At 39.4% G+C, this 23,957-nt stretch overlaps 1 protein-coding gene across 4 annotated transcripts in view; it reads left to right on the forward strand.

Annotated features, from left to right (window-relative positions):
* Positions 1–575: 575 nt before the first annotated feature.
* RASGRP3 (RAS guanyl releasing protein 3) overlaps positions 576–23,957 on the forward strand; it is a 64,362-nt gene continuing 40,980 nt past the window's right edge. For 2 of the 4 annotated variants that reach the window (XM_026846080.1, XM_026846083.1), the window contains exon 1: positions 14,443–14,583. The gene's annotated coding sequence lies outside the window, so the exon portion shown is untranslated. Of the gene's footprint in view, positions 730–13,210; positions 13,273–14,442; positions 14,584–23,957 lie in introns of those variants that run through there. The other 2 variants (XM_026846081.1, XM_026846082.1) reach the window with 2 other exon arrangements.

Consider the following 23,957-nt stretch of genomic DNA (forward strand, 5'->3'; position numbering starts at 1 on the left):
GCAAGATCTGTAGCTCCTGTAACACCTATTTTGCCATCCTAAAACATGTTAGCCATCTTTATCCTCTTTTCTAAGCCAAAGAAAATCTTTATTCCAACTTTCCAGTGTCAGTTTCAAATATTTAATCAAAATCAAATACATACGGGAAGTGATCATTACTCAAGAGATTAAAGTCAAAAGACCTAGCGCTACTGTGTCTCCTCATTTTTTTGTAGAGTACAAAAGATGACGTTCTAGCATGTTGTTGAACAAGTGCTTTCCTCATGCAAGAGAACTGTGTCTGCAGAGCAATCTTTATCAAATTCTTTTACTCATATTAATGGGTGAGAGCAAAAAAACCTAAGATCTTTCCTTTGTTTAAATGCATTTCCTGCCTTCCTTACTGCTATAGACTGTGTTGTGGCAGGCCTATTTATAGTCCAAAGAAAGGAAAAAGCACCACTGGAGGCAGGAAAACTAAGTTGGGAAAGAATAGAAGGAAGTGGGACTGCCATTTAGCCAAACAATCTAGAACTAATTGAGCTCAAAAGAGTCCCAGCCTCAGTGAAGCTGCTGGGAGTGAACAGAGAGCACAATACTGCTTCTCTCTCCAGGGCCCTGCCAGGGCTCCTGAGTGCAAGAGTGATGCACAGGACACTGCTGGGCAGCAAAAAATCTCAGCATCTCAACATTGTCAGAAGAACTCTAAAGAAAGGAGTGTGCTGAAAGTTGGATACCTGTCTACTTAAGGTAAGTGTCTCCTCCTGGCATTTCTGCTTGCTGCATTCTCTAGGTCTTTTCAGATGTGCCCTGACTGATAAATGAAAACAGTGGATTTTGGAGAAGGAACTGTATCTGATTTTTAGATAAAAGTTTGTCAGGGTATCTGATTTTTAGATAAAGAAATCTGAATGCAGGTATGGATTCTTCAGAACTTTCCTTGAGCGAAAGAAGCCTTTGCCATGCATCCATAACTTTGCTGTTTTCCACACCTGTGTTGTGTTCATTTTATAATCTGAGATCAAGTACCAGAGAAATGTTGATGGTAACTATATGACCCAAAGAAAAATAATTAAGTCAACTCTGCATTAGGTTAAATATATAGAATTAGACAGAGAGGAAGGGAGAAGTATATGTAATATATATTTATACAAGATGTGTTTATTTAGAATACATAAACTTTTCAAAACGTATGTAATTTTTAACAGAAGTTTTGTGAGAATTTAGTTTTAAGGTACATAAAGCACCTGAAAGTTTCTATATTTTTAGTATTTATTATGGCAGGTAAATTGTGTGTGTGTGTACATACATAAAAATATAGATAGATATGTATTATTCATTGTGGTTTTGCATTGCGATACCATGTAGTTGCCATTCAGAGGTCTAATTTAAACTGATGGTAGAATGTGAGTAGAAATTTTTTATCTGCTTATTTTCAGATACTACACACAGTTATATTATCATGACTGCATGTGTAAAAAGCTCCATTTTAAGACATACCAGTGTACAGGCCATATTAATTCATTGAATTAGCATCAACAAGACAGACTTTTAAGAGGGAAAGATGCAAAGTTATTTTAAGATTGTGTTAGATTTCTCCAATTTCCAACATGTACTTTGTTCTTCTGACGAAGGAAATGCTGTTGTGATTTGAAAGCAGAAGGATAAGGAGGATAGAAGCTGTAGAATACTAGATTCAGGATTTCATCATGCAATTTTCATCATTTTAACTGATGTATGAGAATAACCTTTGTGTTAAGTCTCACTGGTGTTAACACATTACCTCTATACATATGCTATTCAGATTATTCGTTTGTTTTTCAGATGTTGTTTAGGATTAGTGGTTTATTGTAAAAAGTTACTGGTGAGTAAAAAGGAAGTGTGATGTGTTGTTATTCTACTGTATCCCGGTAGGATGCTATTATGTTTAGAGTCTGTTATTGTGAAGATAGCAAGGCAGGATGTCATCCATGTAGGTGAAAAGCTGCGATAGGACAATTGTAAACAGCAGCAGTCAGCTGAAAATCTGACCCAGGGAGGTGCCAAGCAGCAATTTCAATGAAGCAGATGTTAGTCATAGAAAGGATCAGGCTTTTTCTTTGATTTCAAAGGACTCAATTATTTACAGTCATTCTCAATTCCAATAGTTAGAAACCTGGTCTTGTGAAGAATTAAACACCTGTAATGGTTGTAAAAATAGAAGCCTGTACAGATATTTGCAAGAAAGTTCTTTAGACTACAATTTAAATAGCTAGCATAACATACTCTCATTCAGGTAGCATTCCTTGCTTTCAATTTCAGTAACTGATTCCCCTGCACAAAGACTGAGCAGAAACGAAAAAAAAAAAAAGGTCTTACCTTAAAAATGTAAGATTAAACTGTTTAACCGCTGTTACACTAGATAAGCTTTTGTAAAAGTCACAGGATGGAGGGAAGGAATGGAGACAAACCTGCAGATACATACCCAAACAAAGAAGCATTTTGATTTCTGCTGTGAAACAAATGCAGTCATTTCCATGAGGTATCAGTTGCACAGCTATTGCAATACAACTGAACAGCAAACACAGGGTCATTCATATTTATTCAGATCTGCAACATTATATTAAGGCTGAGTATCACTGCATGAATGTAGCAAACAGACTGTTGCTTAACCACGAGGAGAAGATCATTTTCAAATCAGCTAGTCACAATATAATTATAAAGGAAGAGGTGATAAAATAATGTACTGATGCACTTTCACATTTATCTGGGTAAAAGATATTGTAGATGGTACTTAGAAATTGCCTAATTAATGCTCTTAATAAATTCATATCCTTAATGAAGAATTAACAGAACAAATTCTGATGAGAGGAACAGACAGAAACCCCCTGAAACCAAGAGAGTTGCTCACACCACTGAGAACAGGTTTTTTATTCTGAAGATAAGGGCAACCCAACTCAAAGGACTGCTCAACTAGCTTGTCCATCGTATGCTGTATGGGAAACATGGCAGTAGCTTGAAGCTACTCTACTCTTGTCTTCAATCCCATCTCCCATTTCATCCTCTAGGACAGGCTCAGAGCTGCTCAGAATCAGGGAAAATGTGTCAGCAGTATGGCTACCAGCGCTCAAAACATACTATGTTGTTTCCAAGTAAGATTGATTGTTTTAGGAAAAACCTGGCTTAGAAATTACTATTAGGTTTTCTATCAGTGAGAACTTAAGGCCAGTGTTTTCAAGCTTGTCTCTGTAATTGCAAGAGTTAGTAACCCTAGTTTAAAAAATGGAAGGTGCCTTACATAGTCACAGTCACAGAAGTAGCAGTTTTAGGGGAAAAAAACACACACATAGAAAGATTTGTTTCAAAACTGCAAGAGTTCAGAAGTTCATGAGTTCAGAGTTTGCAAACTGAGACTTTTGTCCTGAAGATACAATCATTCCAGAAAGCCTTAGAATGAAATTTACACCCCTGCACCTTATAAAATCTTACTACTTGCTAGGGTCTAACTACTCTGCGGGAGAGTCTTTGCATATAAACACTTTTGAGTGTTCACAAGTACTAACAGGGTTGCAATTATTAAGACTCCAAGCTAAGAATTAAATAGGAGAATTTGATATACCAGAGGAAGTGGAGGTTCACATGCTTTCAACCCTGCCATTATTTTGCCAGGAGATATAAAGAAGTCTAGGGTTGTCAAATCAATACTTGAGTCAACTGTCACTACTCTGTGGGCAGTGTGGGTTTCTGGTTCCAGGAAAGCTGACTGACCTAAAGAAAAATCACATGACTTGAAAAATAATGCACTTTGGGTGACAGACAAACCATGTCACGCTTTTATGTAAAGCTAGCTCAGGTTTAGTAGGATTTATTATTCCTCATGCAATTGCTCCAGAGTAAGTATCTTAATTTCTCCCTAAGCCCCTATTTCACTATACCAGACACTCTTACAAGGGATCTTTGTGCTCCAAGTCACAGAAAAAAAAAAAAAAAAAAAAAGTAGAAACTTAGAAGTACCAGTGTGTCTGTTTGGGGCAGTCAAAGCAGGATTTTTTTGAGAATATATGTACAGTCTACAGTAGTCTCACTCAAAAAGCAGAACTGGGGGAGAGAGAACATAAAAAGAAACCCAGCTAAGACCTATTGAGAAATCAAGGCTCAATATTGGACAGCAGCAAAATAGTTCTATGAAGAGAAGCAGCTGTTCAACACTTACAACAGAAATGTCAGTGCTAAAAAATAATTTCTTTGATAAAGTCTAAAAAACTATGTGCTGAATAACATCCTGACTCATGCAAATGTTTATACAGGTGCTTAAATTTAAGCATGAGTAGTCCCATTGATTTCAAGCAAAATTATTTCACCAGGCTGATAAAATTTAAAGCCAGGCAGAGTCACTAGATCATCTAGTCTGACTTCAAACACAACATGCTAATTTTACCTTCTCATCCAAAACCCAAAAGCTTGCCTGCTTACAACAGAACATATGGATATAGTATGTTCAAGACAAAACTTTAAGGGGAAGATCATGATGTTCTACACACCTGAGTAGCAACTCACTACAGTGAGAATTGCTCAAGTTGACACAAATCCCTTAGCTCAAACAGGAATTAAATGTTGCACAGGCTTTGTACCAGCTTACTGCCCAAGGGTGAAGGTCAATGTGTGTATGTAAGATGGACTGTTTATCCCAGAAGTCTGTGTGCTACCAGAAAAAGCCATTAACTTCACTTTGGTTCTTTCCTACTCTTCTAGTGGACTAGAGAAGTACTATTGCATAAGGAAGGATGAATGAAAAAGCTGCTTTACAAGTCAGTCTTTATGCCAAAGTGCAGCTGTATTTTTTGCCCACAGACCATGTGCAAATTGTCGTACAAAATAAGGAGCCACTGCTCAGAAGCAAACAAGACATGGAAGTGTTAACCAAATCATACATACAGCAAAAGTGACATTGTCAAATCTCTTATCATCACTTGAACACACATAGGCAGTTTAAAAAGACTTATTATTTGAACAGAAGACATGGGAGAGAAAACGTGGGAGACTTGACCTGGGGCCTCCTTTATAAGGACCAGTAACAACAGTTCATTACATGAACATACAACAGCAGAACAGTGCTGTGGAAGGATATAATATACAGTCATAACAAAAAACCAAGGGAGGGGGAACAAGAAAGGTTGTCTTGGAGTACAAGTCCACCTTGCCCACAATTCGTATTCTGTTCCCAGGATTCAAAGATCCTTTGACTACAAAGGATTTCCCACACTGCAGCAGAACAGAGGAGCTGGAACGTACAGCCTCCAGGGCTTCTTTGAAAACACAGCTAGAGGAAATGGGCTGGCCTGTGCTTTACACAACTAAGAGCCTAAAATACTAAAGTTGATATGCATCCTAAGTGACTGTATTCACAGAACACCTAGAACAAAGTAAAACTCCGCTATATGACATAGTATTACCAATGCTTGTTCATAGAAAAAATTAATAAAAATACAATAGGACACGCTGGCTAAAGATTCCTCCAAGGAGCCTGCAAGTTCAGTAACCATCTTCATGTCTTGGGTTAGCACAGAAAAGACATGCTGGCTTTGAGAAATATTCTTGTATTTATCTTCTTCCTATTTCCATTGAGTTTCAGGGTTGGCAATCTCCTTATTACTTAGCACAGTACTTCCTGGGAAGCAGATGCACCATAAGGGAAGGAGTCCCTGTCCCAATTCTAGACAGCAGGGGAAAATGGCAAGCACACTACCGTGTTTCAGTCCTTAGCTCTTCTGTAAACTCATTTTAGCAATTTGGTCTCATTTGTGCACTAGATGTCATCTCTGACATGACCCTTCTCAGCCACTAGTAATGTAGACCAGTTTGTAGCAGTGGTCCCCAAACACTGTGTGGACTCAAGCAACTGCACAATGCAAAATACAGCCCTGCTGTAACAATTCTGTAATGCAGGACCATACACCTCCGGGAATATGAAAATGCAACTTGGCCAGTTTGTTGCCAGTACTGCAAAAAATTGACTTGGTCAATAGAGCACAAATGTAGCAAAGAGCCACAGCAGTTACGGTGTGATACAAAGCACTGTGGGTAGTCTGCTCTACGAACGTGATTCAACCATATGCACAGTAACTCAGTTTGTATGGAGAATTTAATGTTCTGTCAAGCTAACAGGTCTGGCATTGTCCCACTAATTAATTTATAATAGTTTACATTATACAGCTGTATGTCACATTAGAACAAAAACTAATGTGTACCAACATCTCATATGTTTATATTCAGATAGCTCAGCATTCTTAGAATCTTTTCTATCCTCATACCTTATTTTTCCAACATAGTGTTTCATTGTTATTTAGGATTATTACTTGACCACAATTATCCTGCAAGGCTAGAGACAAAGATAAATCTTCAAAGATCAGCGGGCTCATTACTAAAGGGAAAACTCAACTAGCATTCAATCTCAACTGAACTAAAAAGTTTTCTTTATAATTTCAGAAATACAAAAAGGCAAGGGAGGGGAGTGGAATAATGCTGAATTCTCCCAAGCTGCTTGACCTTCCTCTCAGTCATGGCTAGTCTCTTCTTTCTCTCTTAAAACAAGGAACCTCCATATTGCCTTCATATAATGCTTTAGTTTTTATACTGCAACAAAACCTATATGGAATTCTGGACACAGCACATCATTCTACTATAGTTCTATTCATTCACATCTACTCTATTAGAGTAGGAGAATGAGCAATAATCAAAAGCAGAAATAAGATAAAAAAGCAGGATAGTGTCCTCGTACTATTAAGAGACATGAAACTGCAACGTTAGTAACAGAGAAAGGCCTAGATTCAACCAAGTGTAATAAATATAGTAGTCACATATACAGAGACCTTGGCCCCAAGGGGCTCTGGCATACAAAAATATTGCGTTGTGACTATAATAAGCAAATCTCCTCACAACTAATGAGCATGGAAGCAATAGTCCCTCTCTCATCTTTGCACCGAGTACTTCAGAGAGTACACAGGAGGTGCAGATGGCTCCAAATTCACTCATCTCACAGTAAATTCGGAAGCATGAGCCCCAAGATGTTTGCATGCAATGCAGAAGATCTCAGACAGGTTGCTGGATAACATAGTATGACAGATAAACGTGCTGCGTGTTGGACTTAGTGGAGACTCTGCCTGCCAGTTTTACCAAGGTAGGCATTTGCAAGCCATGCCTCATTTTACAGTGCAAGCACAAGCTTAAAGTGTTATTGTTTACAAAGGAGAAGTGCATTATTTTTTTAATATTTTGACAAAAACAGAAAAAAAAAAGTTCTGTTTTCTTCTGGGGAGAGGAAGGAAACAGGCTTGGGTTTTTTGCTGTTTTCTGGGTCTGTTTCCAGACTCCATTGCTTCCACTCTTGTAAAGTCAATGAAAATAGACTATGTCAAGCTGCAAGGTGGGATGTATTGCTTTAGATTGTTACTCAGATACTCAGTACCAGCTCACTGAAAAGAGACTGACTTACTAAACCAAGAACCACTGTGACATCAGTGGTGACAACATATACATCAAAATTAACAAAACAGAAAAACCATTTTTCCCTACTTATGTATAAAGCAAAATTGGCAGAATAACATTCCCATGTACGTTTTGAGTGAAAGACACAGATGTGATTTATACAAGATAAAGATGAAATTAGTTGAATTTACAATAGGAGAGACAAGTAAAATACAAAAGTCCCAGAAAGCCAGGTACTTTCTATAAAACACAAATAAATGCATTACAAAACATACATTCACTGACTTGAAACTTTTTGTGCAACTTACTATTACACTTTGTTTCTGAGAGAGGATGTAATGAAGAGCTATGTAAAAAGCACTGATGCCATACTTTTGTTCACTTGTACTCATTTGCATCAGCTGTGGAAGAAAAATACTTGTTGAAGATTTTTAAATGCTGAAGGAACTGCTGATTAGCTGAAACTTACTGGATGCAGATAAGACAACAAAACCTGAGAGCCACTGTACAGTCAACATTGCATCAATGCCCCACCCTTGTTCAGCACATCATTCACAAAGAGGATGGCTGAAGAAACCTAGAAAACAGATCTCTTCTAAATGATCAGCTCTGTTTAGAAATCTTCAACTTCAGATCGAGGTAGTACTAAAAAACCATCATTTATGACAGATTTGGTTTTGTGCTTGGTGGTGCTACTGCATCTAGGTCTAGAATTACAGGAACACACTCTTCAAACTCTGTTTTTGAAATGAGCATGCCCACCCTGTGGAATATAACTATTCAGTTTAGTTGGTAATAGACAGCAAAGAGCTTTTGTTGCTTTGTTGTGTTTGCTTTGTTGGTTAAACAATCATTAATATATCTGTTGTTACAGAAGAGGTCCTTATCACCTGCTTCGACTGCCTGGCAAAATTTCACCCTGTTCCTTAGCGGTGGCAATAACACTACCCCTTAGTATTCAGAATGCAAAACAATATTAGTCCCTCTTTAATTCAAATTTCTTACATATGTTGATATAAGGAAGAAACTCTAAATTGCCGTCTTCTCCATTAATATTGTGGGCTTTGTGAGGGAGGGAATAAGGGACAAATAGAGTTGATTTTGTGGATTTGATTTTTGTTTGAGTAGGTCTGAGATTTTCATTCACCCTATTAATCACTGTCATCTCTTTTCTAAATCTAGTGACCAAAGGTACACATAAATTAAGACTATGCCCTATTTTTCATGCCAAATTTGTAATCCCTAAAATCTGGTATCTCCCTGTACTTCTTCAGAGAAAACATTACATGAGTTAAGGCACAATTATCATTAACTTACAGCTGTGACTGCACAGCATTTCCACAAATCAGAGCTCAGATTCTAAGCTGGACATCAAGAGGAAAGAAGGAAAAGGAGAGTGGAGCCACCGATAACAAACATGAGTGAAAAGGCTGCCTTAAGTGATTTGGTCATGCCATTCCCACCACTCTTATACAATCCACCCTTATCATCGCACTTCATCCTTCCACCTCCCATCTGTACCTTCCAGATTCTCTCTCCTTTACTCTTAGATATCTGCGCTTCACAGTTGTACTAGACAATCATTGTAGATCCCTTCTAACTGAAATATTCTACTCTATTCCTCTCCTATGCACCTCTTCTATACCTCAGCACCTTCACTGCACTTCCTTCCTCCTAACTCCAGTAACCCCTTCTCCATATTCCCCTCCATTCCAGGCATACTGCTCCTGAGTTTACACTATGCAGATCAAGTGCTTAGGAGAAGACTAAGTCATCGAAAAGTGGTGGGAGGATGGCAGGAAGGACAGGTAGGACCCCCACTGGAACATGGCATGAGAAGCACGGAGGGCATGGACTGTTGGCAGAGTGGCTTAATCCCCAGAGAATTCAATAGCCACAGTAACAAACACCCAAATCTCTACTAAGCAAGTGAAAACATTAGTCAGAAGCTTACAACTGGACTGAATGTTTACTAGGTCAACAAAAAAAACCCCTACTGATCTGTCCAAAGGCAGGTCTGTACTTCAGACCCTAGAAGTGTTATTGTTTATCAATACCACACTTGGAAGAAATGTTTAACAGAGCACAAAAATTTTTTTCTCCTCCATTATTTCTGAGAATGGAATTATCAGATATTTTAGCTTAATTCACAAACTCTAAATTTCAGGCAGACACACAGCATATCAAATTTCAGTTTAAATTACTAAAAAGCATTTTTTTTCCAATGGAAAGCAACCAGCAACCTTAACTCTAGGCATTACTATAGGCTCCACCTATGATGTAATTGCCTGTAGAGAGAAAGGACTGATTTCAAGGGTCATACCTAAGGATGACCTAATCTAATGACACCTTATCTCCTCAGCGCTTGCCTTCTTAGCCATAACATGACTACTGGGCCTACCCTTGGGTATGAAAAGGGAAGTACACAGTACATTTGTGGTACTCCTGTGCCCCCTAGAGCATTATATTGAAGAACTGGGAAATAACTTAGATTGCTAGGGATATACACAGCCTATAGAAGTTTAAAACTCACTTAATGTAATGTAAGGTTGAGAGGTGTATGTAACATTTTCATCAAAATTTCCTTTCCATTATGACCTTCAAATGCCCTTTAGCTGATAGCTTAGTGTAAGAGCTGTTGGACTATTTATAGCAGACTTTTTAATCACACTTAGGTATTTATAAAACATCCTGTCTAGTGAAGCCTTCCATGGTCTGCTTTCATTCACTTCTGCTGATAGTGAAGGCTATATAATATCAGAAGCAGTGAGGTAGACCAGCAAACAGGCACTGGTTTATTAGTTATGGATTCCACATATTCTAAAAGGCTGCAGTCAAATCGTAGTGCGACAAATGTAGTAACACAGACCTGTAGTTAGTATAACCTTACATTTATACCCACTGAGAGTCTTACCCCCTGTTACGTAAACTCCAGAACACATTAACAGAAAAAGATGCTTTCAGGCAACCCACAAAATAGCTGTCCGTAATTGCCATATTCAGATAATAAGCCCATATTCCAAAATTTTGCACAGTATCAAAGCATTGATGCTGAGATAAGCTCTTTAACAGTGATCAATTTATAAATGAATGCACCTGAAGTTAATTAAATGACACATAAGCAAGACACAGCCAAGTATGTCTAAAATAATAAGAGAAACAACATCTAAAAACAAGCCATGAAATAAAGCCTCTCCTACAGTAAGAGGAGGCTCTGGATCCATTTAGCCAGCATCAATAAAAGCAAACAACTTGCTGATCTCAAACTGAACCAAAATGGGCAACTGTTCCATTCTTCAGTTCTCTGTGACTTTTCCAAAAGCTATCCATACTATTTGACATTGAAATTTTAACCTTACATGCACCCATCCCCGTCACAATTGAGTGCTAACTGTACTCATTTTTGTTGTTCCTGTTAAGTATTTCTCATAGCATGTCTGAGAAATCTATGTTCATTTCTTAGTTTTAACTTGAGGCATCAATGTCCACGGAGAAAAATGTGCCCTTTTCAATCCAGTTGTTTTCTCAGCAGAATCTAATATGCTGTTGTGTAACAAACAGCAAAGCTTGTCATACAGAAGATGCCATCTGATAGATAGAAGAACAGAACATTATATTCACTGTGTCTGCGTTAGCTACCTTGGGTTTTTTTGTATGTTGCTATTTCTTAAAAAAACAAAACCAACCAAACAAACAGGAAAAAAGACACCCTCCACAAAATTTTTTAGACTTATTTTCAGGAATTATACCCAAATTATTTCTCTTTTCTGTTTCATGATGACTTAAATCTGTCCATTTAGCATGAGGAACTGATAAACTTTTTCCCACATAAACTGCAATCAGAGTTTATGGCATTTTTTACTGAGCCATAAAAAAAATTTGTCTACTCAGTTCAGAAAGTAAAAAGGCTCCTTTTCTTTTTAGGGAGTGTATCCCAAGTTGTTTGTGGAACTGTATTGCTATTCAGACATTATCATCAAATTACATTCCCATGTGGATCATGACTACCAAATAAAAATAGTCAGCTATTCAGTGCAGAACAACGATTCTGTTCTGTGTGCTATTTCAGATGGCCCAGGTACTACCAGTACATAATCAATGATATCAAAGGGTAAGAGTGCAATTGATACTGCATAATCGGAGAAATAGGCAAAATAATATTAATTGTGGACTGGTGGACTATTATGGAACACATTTCAATCATGTTTTCTTAAGTATCATCAGGGAGTAATTTTATAACAAAGTTTCCAAAGAAATTTAAGATTAATCTTAAAGCTGCATATAAAGTTCTGTTACCCTTGATCTCCAATGAAAATGCCTTTTAGGGGAAATGGCATTTATCAAAGATAGCTCATTTGGTCAATGAGCTGTGCCCTCAAGTACATTGAGTGCTTTCCCCTTTCTCGGAGCAAGGCCTGATATTTTACGCCACGTCTGTGAGCAGCCATCTGTGGCCGGGGTCTGCAGGAGCTTCCAACTCAGTTCTGCAGGGGCAGCTCTCAGTCCCTGTTTGAAACTGTCATCCCACCAGTGTCCTAAAGTTAAATGAACTCATTTCTCATGGGTTTATTTCTCCTTTTTAAATTAATAGTTTTTACAACTACTCTACCCCTCTTTTAAAGCCTCCTTATCAGCTCAGAAGGCCCCAGGGTCAGAGACCCATGCACGGGGATGCTCTCTTTAGAGTCCTGATGAAAGTTCCTGAGAAAACTTGGGGAAACCTCCTCAGTGCAGCCTCCCAGCATGGCCAAGAGGAGTGACTTGTTGGTATGTTGCCAAGCCAGACTACGCACCGGAACAAAATGGTGCTGCACATCTGCAGCAAACATTTGCTGTTTGCCTAGCCGTTAGCCTACTATTCCAGAAGTGTTTCTCCTTGCCCTGCACATACTTACCTCATTTACCAGTGCAGGACAGAGGCCTGGCATCATACCACATTCAAGCATTTCAAGCACAAACCCACAGCTCAGGCCTCTAAAGTGAGAGAGCCGGGGGCGGCGGCACCGGGGACCTCAGGATGCTGGGGGCTGCTGTGGGGCCTCCCCGCCGTGCCCCTCAACCCCGGCCGGGAACACCCAAGGCCTCCCAACTGCCGCCCTTCGGGCCTGGTGCACTTCTGCCCTTTGGAAATGCCTGGCCCAAAGGGTGAATTCCCTCCCAAGTGCCCTCTGTGAGGGGCCTAAGGGCTGGGCAGGGGAAGGCGTGGGGCCGTGCTTGTCCTCCCGGGGAAAACCAGGGTGAGTCTCCTCCCAGCCATCAACCAAAGAGACTTTCAGCTGATGCTTCCTCCTCGAGGAACTCGTTTGTTGTTTACATGAGTTACCAGGGCGTGGGCACAGAAGCAGGTGTGGACAAGCAAGGCACCAAATGCAGCCGTGTCACCAGGGAAAGGCTAGGGGTTGGGGGTGCTGCCGGCGGGCCCCTCACTGGGGCTCTGGCTGCAGGTACTGGGGGTGCCTTCACCTCCCAGACTGCCAGCAAGGTCCTCCTCTGGGCTGGCTGCACCCATGTCTGGCTGGGTTGTGAGAGCCCATGTAGCAGGAAAGGTTTTTTCTATGTAAACGTGCCAAGGAAACCCAGAGGTCTCCCTGTGATACCAAAGAGAGACCCCCCAAAGGCACGGGTACTTAGCACAGAGGGCTGTTTCTCTGCTCCAGGCTCAGCTGACAGTGCTGATGGCTGCAGGGTTTTGTAACCATGTGTGAGTTTATATAATACGAAGAGCTGGGTGAGGTCAAAGGAAGCCACCTGAGTTACCCTTTTTTGCTGCAGCCCTCATGTTCAGTGATTTCCAGGCTGTCATCGGTCTCTGACAAATGTGCCAGCCAGGTATGCTATTTTAATTTAATATTTTTACAACAGGCACCTATCTGACTTGGAGCAATTCCTTGAATTTGTTCAAATCCCAGCTGCAGTGCTAACTACTGATGCAGGCTGTATTTCAGAAAAATACCCTATAATGCCCTTTATCATCCAGTGAGTCTGTACAATCTTGCAAGATCTGGACTGCTTACCAAATAGTAGAATACCACAGCCTATACTGAGTTATGGCAATTGCCTGTGTCTTGTCAGTCTTTTCAATTTGAAGTACCACCAGAGTTTCTGCATGGTATATTCTATAAGTGGGACAGGAATTAAGCATTTCAGAAAATGATGTTTTGCATCTCACCCTCAAAATCCCATTGAGAGTATGCCTTTGCCTTAAATACCTAAATATCTTTAAATATGTGACCAAGGTAGAGGGAATTAGGTGCAGCGTCTTAGCTGAATTTCAGTAGCATATGGCTACATATCACCCTGGAAAATTCCATCAGAAGCTGTTCATTTCTTCAGTGTTTCTCCTTCATTTGCCCTACATTTGGGAACATGCATGGGGATAAGGATGCTTTTGTTTCCCATTCTGCTCTCTCTGTTTCAGACTGATAGTCCCCACCTCAAAAGGGCTATCACATTCTGACTAGATAATGTCTGGCAAAATGAAGCCCCATAATCTGTGCTGTAAAAATGCTAGATACCAACATAAAAACGATCTCCAGTATTAATGAGGCACTTATCACTCTACTATCCAACAGGAAAGGTAATGATGTTGCCCCTTAAGAACAACTAATCCCCAAAAGTGGGATTGTTCACATATTTTGCATCGTTTGTGGTGTGCCCTGGTCTTAAAGATGCTGTAAATGCCACAGTGTTTTAAATTGTCCTGTTCCTGATGGTTTAAATTCCTTAATTTAAACACAACACATTGTGAAGTCAGAAACAAACCTGAAGCAATCGACAGGGATGTGTTTAACTTTCCATTTGTGCTGCCCCTACTGTTGATTAAGGCTTATCTACTGTTTGGTGTTAGTCATCAAGAAAAAAAAAATAATAAAGAAGTTATGGAGCACATAGCGCCACGTTCCAGTCAAATGCTTTAGCAAAGGCTGCTGTTATGAAAAGGATTTTCTAATAAGGGGAATAATGATCTTCAGATTCTGACCTCCTGGCACGGCAGTGAGATTTATCAGGAGGGGCATGTGACTAGTTAAGACACACAGCCCCAGCTTGAAGGAAACAGCTGCTCATTTCATGCTTTAGCACTTGGCAGCTGGACAAGGAAGGGTGATGTTTGTGTTGAATACCTCTGCAGAACCAAGTACAGTAAGTGATTTTCCCTGTTTTTGTTTTTGTTTTGGTTTGGGTTTTTTTTAATTTCCTAAACTGCCACTGCTTTCCTATTTTCATCGTAGACCTTTCGTAAAAACACTTAAGGGTGAGGCGTATTTTTGTCACTCCATTTATAAGCAGTCATTCATGCTCAGAATGCCTATATTTTTCTGACCTGGGATTAACAATAGCGTTGTTTTTGCTCTTGCGGGAACAACACAGGTATGGTGTTTTGTCCTCATGCTAGCCGGGGAGGGAAAATGGGGTTATTTACTCAGATGATGGAGTGAAGAGGTTGTTTATGATGAACGTATTTTCCTGTCTCTGTAGATCTAGTCAATAGGTAATGATGCAACTGGAGTATAGAGCAATTTCAGTATTTGGCTTAAAAATACTCAAATAAGGAATTGACAGAGGTACCCTCTCAAAATAGTGGGATCAACCTGAAGAAAGTACTTGTAAATGGTTCCTTTTTGGAGGAGAATGCAGAGATCTTTTTGAAAGAAAAAGGTAGAAGCAGAGAATTACAGGAAGACAGTGAAGCTGCACTGATTAAGATATGATTGAGTCATTCTTGATAATGCATAATTAGACTGTGAAGATTGAAAAAATCCTTCCTAAAAACTAGGAGTGAGCCTCCTAAGTATCCAAGTTTTTAATTAAATTTATTTTTTAATACTTGCATTTTTGATGGTTTTGCTTCATAAATGGTTGATTTCCCCATCTGATAATTTTTGACTGTTGTGGTCTGAAGTGTTGCTTTAAGACAAGAATTGCACTATAGGATATATATAAAGGAACCTTTGATCAATTATTTATGTAATGATTAATCCGTTTTTTTAGAGGAGACTTGAATGCGTGATGGAACTTGGTATGTGATGCACCTGAGGGATGCCATGTGCTTTGGGGAAGGTTAAAGAGGGGCAGAGGTAGAGAGCAGTGGGATCCTGTTGAGGAAGATGTAGATATATCAAGTCACAAAGCCTGAATTTCAGAACAGGACCAAGGGTAAACACTGGCAGGTTTAGTGAAGCATGTGGTTCCTCCTTTAAAGATGGGGAGAATAATCCTTATTCAAATACTTCTCATGTAAGAAAGAGAAACTTTATTTATTTCTCCCTGAGGTCTTTTTCTTTTAAACCAGGGTTTATGGCTTTGCTGGTTAACTGGAAATTTTATAGGAAAATGTCAATCAGTTTCAATTGTTCACAAAACCAGAAGTCTGCCTGGATTCCTGCCTGTTTGCATCTCCGAGGGTAGACTGCCTTTGAACGGAGAGCTGAAGTACTATCAGGCTGCGGTGATGCTGGAGCCCTCCCACACAGATGCCATGCGACGCCAGGAATGCAGCAGGCCTACAGGGCCCTGAGGTGCCTGGCTTTGCGCTCAGGAGCCCCTGGTCCCCCCAGGAACCTTGGCTGCAGTGGAGCCCCTCAGGCCCGTCCAGGTCTCTACCCCATGTGGTGTAGGGAGAACACTGGTCTGCTCTTGCTTTTTTAATTCTGATCCCAGAACTTCAGAACTGTACGAATTCTTAATTTTTGGTCAGACTGTGCCACAGCGTGCTTGTTCCCAGAGGTTGTATTTTATCTTTGTGATGAATATTCTCTGTTAAGCAAACTGCTCAGTCAGATGAAAAGGACTGTCGAAGAGCCATGCTTTGAACCCGAGTTAAACCCCAGATATACTGAAAATAAGTAGGACCTCCTGCTCTACCTTCTTTTTCCCTATCTCTGTGCCAGGGTTGGTGCAGAAGACTGGTGTAAAGCCATATGGTTCTGCATCAGCTGGATTATGAGCCAGCTCTGTGTGCCTCTTGTGCAACTGATTTTATTCTCAGGCATCCATGGGAATTAAGTGTTGTATAAAAGGGAACGAGTGATGATTGCATAGTAAACATTAGATAACTGCACTGCTGAGCTCACCTTCAGGTAATAATACCTGAAAACACATTGTCTCGGTGGTCACTGAATTGTCTTAAATGTGGTGGGAGAGCTCAGTTTTGTGCCTCTATATTATTGATTATTAAGGTTGTTTACAATAAAGGAGAATAACTCATCACTTGGATCTGCAAAATCTAAGGTAATCAACCCTGTTTCATTTACAGCTTCCAGCTGTCATTACATCTTATTTTGAATGAAATTCAAGATTTATGAGTAGATATTTTGAATGAAATTCAAGACTTATGAGTAGACAAATTCTCTGACCACAAAATTAAAAAAACTTAATCAACATCACAAGATTCTCAAAGGTGCAGTTGTTTTAATCCTTATCACCAAGCCATTTTGGTAGGGATATTTACTGTTAAATGCAGACAGTACTTTGAGAAACAGGAGTATTGCAGTCTTCAGGCCCTCCTCACTTTATGACTTTTCTGATGAATTCCAACTGCAACATCTGTTACTGCAGCACCAGTCATGAAACGTCACTGGAGCACGCACTGATTTTGCACTTGAGCAGAAGACACAAACTCTGTGCCACCACTCTTGTATATTATTTTTTAATATATAGATCTCACAAAAATATATGATCAGCTTTTCAAATATACCCCCTCATTATGGTCATATAAGTCAAGGCAGGTCTTCATAGGCATGAAGTATATGAATTAAATTTCAGCATGCTTTGTTTGGGGAAGTGCTCAGCCCTTGAATTTCCCAGTGATGCATCTCCAGAAAGTCCAATACCTAACAGAATTTTTTTATCCTGGAATTTTTTTTTATTACGTAGTAGAGGGAATTTGGTAACAACGTGACCATTGCTGTCCCTTTGCAGAAGCTCAGTGCATACTCACATCATTGAAACCCTTGTAAGGTTCCTGTTAAATCTTTTTCCTTTACTCTGAGGAACTGATCAGGGCAGCCTTATAGTTCCCTGAATGGGCATATTTCTGCTCTATAGAAAAACATCTTGCTGAAGAGTAACTGTAGTTTTGCCAGCCCCTTTCTCTGGTTGAAAATACCATTATACAGAGGAGCCACTCCCAGGATGTTCCTGAATAAAGAGAGGAAACTACTTTTAAAAGTACTGAAGGGGTACTTTGTGGTTTTCTTTTTTTCCTAAGCTGTCCAGGCCTGGCTACAGAACATTTGTACAGATACTCTAAACGACTTACACAGAATGTTTTCTGTTAACGTATTTGTGGTATAATCAGTTTTCACTGCTTAATTTGATAGATGTGTTTTCACGTTGGCCTTTTAAGTCAGGAATGACAATATCCAAGGTCTGAATAAAAAAGCTGAAACAAATTCTCAGGTGTTCTGATTGTTGCTGTTGAATGCTTTTCTCTGTGTTTTTTCTATTCAATGTGAATAGTCAGTGCAGTTGTACTTTTTCATTAATGGGTTTGCTTATTGGTGTAACATATCCAAAACCCACCTGACTGTCAGATTAGAGGTGTTGGGACAGGGGAGAACTTTTCTCTTGGAAAGAACGTAAAAGAATAACAACTGCAATCATTGGCAGTATCAACAAAACAGACTTGGTGAGTCCGGTTCAGATACAAAGACTAATCCTTTAAACACATAGGTATTTGCTGAGCTGAACTCATGAGCAGTCCCATCAGAAAGTTCAGCTTATCTCTAAGTGTGTATGGGGTCAGTATCAAAGTGTGGGCGTGTGGAAATACCCACACAACTCATGTTTAGAGCTCAGAAAATACAATTACTCTTGAGAATTACTCTGGTTGTTTTGGTGGCCATCTGCTGTCTCACTTCTCTGAATAACTGCTCCCCTTGCTGTGGTGGCCTCTGACCACATTCAAATAGGTGAAATGATTTGACTCTACACTGTACCCTCCCACCTGTGATTTATGCATATTCTCTTTACTAATGATCTGGAATTTCTCAGGCAAGGGAAGGCTTCAACCTCTCAAGAACCTGCCAGACATAATAATCTGTGCAAAATTAGTGAAACATGAGCTATTCTTGTTCAGATACTTTATATATTTAGTTCCTGCAAACAGAAAATAACCCTAGCATTTTAATTAACACAAATCTAATATTAGTGATTCAGCAGGATGTCTGCTTTGGACTACCACAAAAGTTATACCAAGTTTACTATACTGGTAGCTAATATACATTGATATTACATGTTACATATATCAATACATTTTCATATACAACTTCTTCCACTACTGTTAAAACTGCCTCTCTTTTCAACCCCTACCATGGAAACAGATGTTCTACTCGGAGTAGTGATGGGCTTGTGCAAGAGACTCTGGAGTGCGGGAAGTGTGAGCAGGAACAGGATCTCCAAGATGAACAAGGATTTTCCATTCCTTCTGAAGTTTATTTTGCACTCCGTGCCTAAAACAGGCTGATGGTTTTCAATATAGAAATTAATCTTAGAGGCTAGTACTTAAGTAAGTCATACATGATATGGCCAAATAGGTTGGATGTGACTTATTGGGTATATTTTTGTGCTTGCTAAACATGTTGATAAGTCTGCCTTTGACGTTGCATATTTTGTTGTCATGATGCTATAACCTTTTTCATATTCTTTAAAAAGGCATAACATTTCTCCATCTTAAACTCTGGTTTCACCAAATTGAATTTTCTTAATCTGAAATAGTACTATTATAGATAAGCTTCCATTCATAACTCGTAATTCCCTTAGGCCTGCCCAGTTGTGGTGCTGGTAAATTCTGTTTATTTGTTTGTTTTGCAGTGCCCCATGTTTGAACCCAGATCTTGTTTGGAAATTTCTGGTGTTGCTAGTGGGAAGTAAAAAACCCAGTTTATGCAAATACGTAACATTGCCAGTGGGGCAAATTACATCAGAAAATCTTCGCTGGACTAGGGCTTGAGTCAACTTACTATCTGGATATACAGTGATTTTTGTCATCTGAATCAGAATAGCCATGACATTCCAGCCTTATCACACTGTTCATGAAACAGCTTCCTTAAAAGACTAATAATAATCTCCTCTGCTAAAGATGTCTTGCCTACTTTAGCCTGCTTACTCATGCTCTGCTTTACCGAATTCATGAACACATACTTCCTGGAACAGCTGCCACCCTTCCTAAAACTCTTGGTTTCCAGGCCCTGCCCTAATGACTGTCCGTATATTTTTATTTTAAGTAGGCATTGGGGCAGGAACTAGAATTCACCTTTTTTTCCCCTCTTCTTGAGTGAGTACTTTTCCCCTTAAATTATACAGTCATGCTTTTGCTTGCTTTCTTCCTGCAGCCCAAACAAACTTCCATTATTTCATTTAATGTGGAATTTCATTGATGTTCTGGGGCTGGTAAATCTGGTCTGTAGTCTCAGCCAAGACAGTGGGAGATTTACAATCCTTCCACTAATGAGAAGAAATGATCCTGTATCTCTCACATCTTTAAGGAGTATTCAGAGGTCTTAGATAAAGAGCTGGGGCATCACAGTGGCACCTATCTAGTATGGGAGTGATGTGCTAGATGTGACCAGAGGATGTTTAACACAGGCAAGGCAGAGGAGTTTCTGGTGTACAGGTCCCAAAAGGACTTAGGACTGACCTAAGTGAGGAGCTTCTTGATGTTGCTGACTGATAGGCTTCTCAAAGCCCACTGTTGGGCATTTGGGGACTTTAATATTGAAAACACAGAGAGAGGTTAAAAGCTCTAGGCAGTCACCTTCCAGGGTGAGGAAGTGAGAAGTGAGAGACCAGGCTGAAAATCACACCCCTGGAGTCAGACCCTGGAAGTGAAAGGGAGTCAGGATTTGGGCGCTTAATCCTTCTTTTGGACCTAGTTCTCAAGCTCATATTGCGGAACCAAAATAAGAGAGGAGGTTTTCAGATTAATATAGTTTCAGAAAAGACTGTCTTGCAATTTGCTTCATGTTTCAAAGTCTGCTCCTTTTGGAATTTTTGCATTGATTTAACTATATTGATTTGGAGATTGGTGTAAACTCTGACTTGGGCATGATTATCTGGTATACTAGTGCTTGTAGAAATATAATTTGTTCCTGTAAGTACGCTTGAAAAGGAGCAACCTGTTTAGAAAATCTAACTGCAAAGGCAGTCAATCTTTCAATGCTGAATACTGGGGGAAGGAAAACAAGTCCCTAAGCTTCTATCACAGCTTCTAAATCAAGATCTCCGAACACCTGCTCTTTAATTTCCTCCCCTTACTTCCCTTACTTGACCAATTTTTTCACTTCATATTAGCTTTACCATGTAGCCAGAGATTTTTTTTTTTTTAAATCATTATTGGAGTTCAAGAAAATTTGATTACCTCCTTAAATTTGGTAAATACATGCTAAGGAATAAATAGCTATGAGTTTCTTCTGTAAATACAAAGCAAACAGGCCTGGATGAATTTAATAAGTCTTCCAAGTTACTCATGAGGGTGACAGGTATTTGGGATAGCCTGAACCAGCCACTGGAAAAGGCCTTATGCTACCAATTAACTGAAGGGGTTTCATCCACACAGCCATACAGATACTTGGTACGTGATTCTCAACCGTTAACAGCTACAGCAACTGCTCTTGCTGCTTTTCAGTAATGGTGAATCTTTGGCCCTGCATCTCTACAAACTATGCATTTTGGGATTTTCTACAGATCTTATTCTTCTAGGCAGAAAATACAGGTTGCACTACAAGTACATGAGCTTTAGAGAATTACAATGTTGTATCTTAAGACATGAGCACTGGAAACTTAACTGTTTTGTTAGGCTTGTTCCTCTGAAGTCCTGTTGTAGCAATGTGTTCTGTGGTTGTGGAAGTAGGATACTTGTGTGGCTGCAATCCTCTGTTAAATATTTTTCATACAATAAATATTTAACTACCAAAATAATATTATCAAGCTAAAGATCAAAGTTACTTGTGTAATATATTACTTATTAAGGCTGAAGCTATAAGATGGTTTTCCTCTTTTTTTTTTTTTTGAGAAAATTTTTTTTACACTACTCCTTCCCCTTTTTCTAGTTATCTTGCTGCTTTGTATATCTATACATCTATAGCACCTTCTTCAGACGAGCTTGTGTTTGTGTTTCAAGTCTTGGATGAGAGATTTCCATGTTGCCATTACTTTCTTTTTAAAGGTATTTAACTTGTTGGCTGCAAACTCTCTTGGTTGTTAATAAAAGTCACTCTGTTGCAAAAGCTTGGATATAGGAATCAACTGTGGTGATGCTGTTCTCATATCCTGTACTCTGTAGACTTCTTGTATCATAAACACTTTTAGATGTTTGCTATGTGTCTTCATATGGTTGTACTAACCAGTGTGTGTTCCTTAGTAAACCACTTAGTAAGGAAACAAGGTTTAGTCAGCTGACTGACGGTCACTTTGTTGACTCTGAAAAGAGTACAAAATCTAGTCAGACATGCTTGAGAGAGCAACTGATCTTTTTCCCTGCTCTTTCCTGTTGCAGGTTTGCTGTTTTAAAAGCCTCTGAACTGGATTAAGAAACATTGTATGTCTGTGTTTCAAATACTCACTTTGCATCATTAAGAAAACCAAAGCTGCCATCGTTTCACCCATCTTCCCAAGGGAATCTCATAAAAAATAACTAGATGTAAGGAGCTGCTTATGTATTTTGATGTCCAGCATCTGCTCACCAAATTTCACTAAGAAAGATGCGGGATCTTGCCTGACCTTTAGGCTGTGTTTTCACTCTGCCAGCTTTTTTTGTACGCCTACTTGCCTGTAAGTTGTGAGTCATCGGTGACTTCTGCAGATGCAAAACCGTAGCACTGCACAAGGCAGGCATCCCTGATTCATGTGACTGCGCAGTAGAAAGCAATTTGCATGAGTTCCTAGGATCACACAGCAGGTCTGTCTACCGTCATGTGTGTCTGTCCGTGTTTTCTAGCATACCATTTTGATTTGCATTCTCTCTTTAAACAGTGACTGCTCTAAAATGAAGGGAAGCTACTGCCTGGAGTGATAAGAGTTACTGGCCATTAGCAACTGGTCCAGGCTCTCTCCTTGTCTGGGATTTATTAACACATCTGTGGGGAAATAGCAGTTAGGTGTGAACCATTTTCTACATTCATCAAAGGGAAAACGGAGGAGGATGATTCCATTAGAAATGCACCGTAACAGCCAAATGAACAAAAGGAGCCAAAGTTCTGTCCTGCCCCTCTGTCCTTTTAGACATCTCAGACATCCAGCTTCCCATTACTTAAGTCTCTGAAAGCCTCTTCCTGCTTTTATTGTTTTGCCAGTTGCTGCCTCCAGTTTACTGCACTGATAAGTATTTCCCAGGCTGTAAATGTCTGGTAGAGATATTTCTGAAGCCAACCCCTGTTTTGATTTCAGTCACAGGAGGAAAGGTCAGCAGCAAAACTGCTTTCACCCCATGAGAAGGCCACTCCTTCCACTAGGATAGGTATAGGTTGTGAATTCATGGAGAGAGATGTGAGGTAATATATGGGATAACAGAGCCAAAGAAGAAAAAACGGGAACCAACAAGAGTGAGAAATCAGATACAGTTGCTGATGCTGGAAAGGATAGCAGGTAGGTAGGAGGTGTTGAAGTCTCCCTTCACTGGTGTCAGCAGCTGCATTTTTATCTTCTCTTGATACGGTGTAGCTGCAGAAATGGAAAAGGGAAGAGGGAATGTGTTGTAACATCTTGCTTTTTGAGAGGCTTAACTATAATCTCTACTGTTTGGGTGACCAAAGCACAAGACTGTAGAGCCTGACATGCTTGAGAAGCTCCACACGTGTCTGTAATTCCTGTGGCATCATTATAATGTGTGGCACAGACGTTTGCAGTGTGGCTGTCTGCCAGCATGGGCCTAGAAAGTATTGTGCCATGAGCATTTAGTCTACAGAGTAAAATAACTGGAAATTACAGAATTATATGGAGTGAAAAGGCTTCTTCCAAGGGAAAATTGATTTGGAAGACATGGGTTTATTGGACAAGAGCTTTGATACCAAACTTCTGGAATTTTAATACAAGTTAGAGGCTCTTATGATTCCTCTTTGTCTTAAAATTGATTGGAAAGTGGTGTGAAACTGAAAGGAGTGCTGACTTAAAACTGTCATGATTCTTGGTAGATTTAAGAGCTGCAAATAAGACACTACCCAGGGACTATGCTAGTATAGAAGAATTTTGTCTTAGTTAAAAATAAGACAAAATAAGATTTGTGGGGGAAAATATAGATCTCCAAGCTGAACATACCAGAAGGTCTAGGTAAATATGGTCTATGATTGATCTAATTAATCTAATTAAGAAATAAGTAATTAATAACAAGTAATATAATTAATAAGTGATTTTTCTAGCTTGGCTTTAAGAGAATATAGGTGGCAAAGTTAAATAATAATAAATATTAAGAAGTTTTGTAACAGATATATGATAATAAATATACTGTGTCTTTGTCTTTCAGAACTGAAGAGTTGATTATTTCCCCATACGTTTAAGATAATTTTTAAAATTGGGGGGGG

The sequence above is a fragment of the Athene cunicularia genome, assembly GCF_003259725.1.
Source record: "Athene cunicularia isolate RWA chromosome 3 unlocalized genomic scaffold, athCun1 chr3_part1, whole genome shotgun sequence".
Lineage (NCBI taxonomy): Eukaryota > Metazoa > Chordata > Aves > Strigiformes > Strigidae > Athene > Athene cunicularia.